The 3,329-nt window shown below is 32.3% G+C and overlaps 1 long non-coding RNA gene across 1 annotated transcript; it reads left to right on the top strand.

Moving 5' to 3' along the window:
• Window positions 1-1,879: 1,879 nt before the first annotated feature.
• On the top strand, window positions 1,880-2,844 carry LOC126588384 (uncharacterized). Its single transcript, XR_007611442.1, has 2 exons — window positions 1,880-2,570; window positions 2,709-2,844. It is a non-coding gene; the product is annotated as an uncharacterized LOC126588384 (long non-coding RNA).
• Window positions 2,845-3,329: the final 485 nt, after the last annotated feature.

The following is a 3,329-nucleotide window of genomic DNA, read 5'->3' as shown; positions in this document are numbered from 1 at the left end:
AAATGTACTCATATAGCACCTTCGTGTATTTGTTTGGTTCGTATTAATAAAATTATTTGATCGTTGTTAGTAAAAAAACACAAATGGAACTTTAACGAAAAGTTTCCGGTACTATTCACTTTAACAAAAAATCACATTTTTACATTAAAAAGTCAATCATGGTACTATTCACTTTATCGTTTATTTTGTCCTTATAATTAAAACTCAAAGTTTTCAAACCATTTTTATTAATTTTCCCAAAAAACAAAAGGAATTTCAACTTCGAAATCTTTTGACTCAATCAAGTACTGCCTTTCGGCTGCACAAAACCCTAAACATATATGCAGGCCTTAAACTTGCATTATTCTCTTTATTTACTTTATTTTGCTCGAGCGTGCTTTATTATTTATAACCGTCTTTGGTCAAATTCAGTAAAGATAGGTATATTTTTTCTGTTCTCTTCCTTCATCAGCAAAAACAAGATTATTGATTCTAAAAAAATCTGTGTAAATTAAGATCAATTTGTACTTTCATTAACCTAGATTATTTCTTCTGTCAAAGTGGTACGGCACAAGTGGCGCAATTGATTGTCAATTGTTAGACTGCCGAGTGTGGATGGAAGAAAATATATTACTACATATCGTATTATTCTTACTTTGTTTCATGATGCAATAGTTTTTCCTCATGTATCAAATATATATTATATCACTCCTTAGTTTGAAGTCGGCTCTGTGTAATTACTGCATTATAGTGATACTTGATGTATAATAGACAAAAGGCTGGTATTGTAAGAAAAACTGTTAGAGGAGGAACCCTTTTTTCATGAATTGAGTCAACAGGTATAATTACGCGTAATTAATCTCAAGATCTAAGATACTGAAGTCGAACGGCATAAATACTTGGTGCTGCCAAAAAAAAAATGAAAGAAAACCATGCATGATGCACATGTCATGGTGACTTATAACATGACTGCAAAACGAAAGAATGAATGGTAAACGAAAGAATGAATGACGTTCTAGAATATGACTGTCAAATGGTTTTTATTCTTTTGAATAATCAACCAGAGTAAAAAGCTAAAGAACATTCCAGTGTCGTCGACCCCTACTTTCGGTGAGATTAAATCCATCTAAAATTTTTTGTGACATTCCTGTAACCTGTTGACACTTATTATTTATTTGAATTCTACTTAACATATTGTTAACTCTTAATAAAAAATAAAAACTAAAGATAAATTAAGTCAAATAACACGTGTCACTTCAGTATATAGGTCATAGAGAAGCCATAAAGATTTTTAGATGTAGAAGATTTGAACTCAATTTTGATATAATACTCAAAAATCTTTGCTTTGACTGTTAAATGGTTAATGTATTAAGTAAAGGTCAAATCCTTAAAGCTAGTGAAAAAATTGAACATAGAAGTATTGCCGCAGGAGATGAAAACGGGCCAACTTTTGGCTATCCCACATCGGTGGGGGAAGTAAAAAATAGTGACTTTAAATAGGATTACTCCACTCCAATTAATACTGAATTTTTTTGTGATAAAATCCTACAACCGGTAGATTAAGCATGTGGTAATTATAATGGGCATACCGAGCCCGTTGATCTGAAAATTTCAACACCGACTCAAATGAACATTCTAATGCCATAATAGAGAATACAGGAAACAATAGTATCATAGTGAGGATTGATATAAGCTTCTCCAAACTTAATTACCTTATAACACATTGTAAAAAAACCTTTTTTAAACACACATTGCAAGGAACATGTGTTAATCACAAAGTATTGTAATTATAAAACAGATGCTGCGTGCAATGGATGCACGCAAATTTTCTTATGCATGCAAATTATTTTCAAAATCAAACATCAAACTGAATTATACTTTATTTTGCTTGAACTATGACATCATTAGCTAAATATAGTTTTCTTCTTCAGTTTATTCTTAACCAACAAAGAATCATTTTTGGATTCGTTGGCCTCTTTCATGTTTAATGACCGAAAAGCCTCTTCAAGATGTTCAAGTGTAGGTCGGCTAAAGCCATTAATCTACCAACAACATGCAATGAAACAAATCCCCGGCGATATCAGCAAGACGAGTTTTCACACCTTTTTATGTTTGATTAATACTTCTTTCAGCGGTAGCTTTTTTTTTTTTTTTTTTTCCTACCAATTAATTAATTTGGTCATAAGCTAGAATTGCATGAAAATAATAATCAAAATTTGAAAGAAATAGAAAAAGTCTGCCTTTAATTAATTATGTTTTATCCAATACAATGTGGCCTATTACGTACAAAACGTTTGGGTCCTTAAAATTCTGCTACATAAAGTCGTCCTTCTATCGCCCTTAGTTCACACAATCATAGAGCCTAAAATGGTCATCTTGTTATCCCATTTCTAGAATTCATTAAATCTCTCACCCTATATATGCCCCTACCCTTTGCATATAGCAGTGGTACAATAACACAGAGAGAAATGGCCGGATCAGTTAAAGCCCTCTTCTTCTTAGCTCTCGTCCTGTGCTCTACTTTATTAGTCTATGCAGCAAGACCAGAACCAGCTTTTTCATCAGTCAATTATGCAAGAACCCGACTCGAGGTTTGTTAAGTTTTAACGTTTTTATTGTGTTTTAGTATTACACTGTGATGTTTTTATAATGTTTTAGTACTGGGATTATGAGTTTGATATATAGTTTGTGTGTGTGTGTGTGTGTGTGTGTGTGTGTGTGTTAATTAGGGTGTTGAAACAGAACAGGTTGATGAGGTGATGGGTGAGAGCTGTGAAGGAGTTGCAGAGGAAGAGTGCTTGATGAGAAGGACTCTGGCTGCTCATGTCGATTACATCTATACACAGAAGCATAATCCTTGAAGTTTCTTTGTTAACTACATGTATTGTGATTATGTACTGAATATGTACGAAATACTTGTTTGTTATAACAAGAAATATTCAGAGCAGTTTAGCTGATATTATAATTAAAGTATCCCGTGCTTTCTTTGTCTTTCTCTCTCTCCATCATACTCTCTGGTAATACATACTGTAAATTTGAACCATTGATCGGTTTGGTTCTTGCTCAAATGTATCATCCAAAATTTATATTTTGACAAAATATGTATCTGGCAACATGTTTAGTAAGAGAACATTACAAAATTAGTCCTGCAAAAGAACACATAAATGTGAAACTTATATATTTAATTCATTGCCAAAGTAGTAAAGAATGATGTTCTGTTATTATTGCCAAGTAAAAAGACGATATAAAAAAAATAAGCCAACCATAGGTCATGAATCCCTGCTTATACGACCATTTACTATTAACCTTCAGTAATCTAGATTTATATTTTGTTTTTCTGGTAATCTTGA

This window comes from Malus sylvestris, chromosome 2 (assembly GCF_916048215.2).
Source record: "Malus sylvestris chromosome 2, drMalSylv7.2, whole genome shotgun sequence".
In the NCBI taxonomy this organism is placed as follows: Eukaryota; Viridiplantae; Streptophyta; class Magnoliopsida; order Rosales; family Rosaceae; genus Malus; species Malus sylvestris.
Note: the sequence above shows the minus strand (reverse complement) of the source record. Positions and strands in the feature narration are given on the sequence as shown.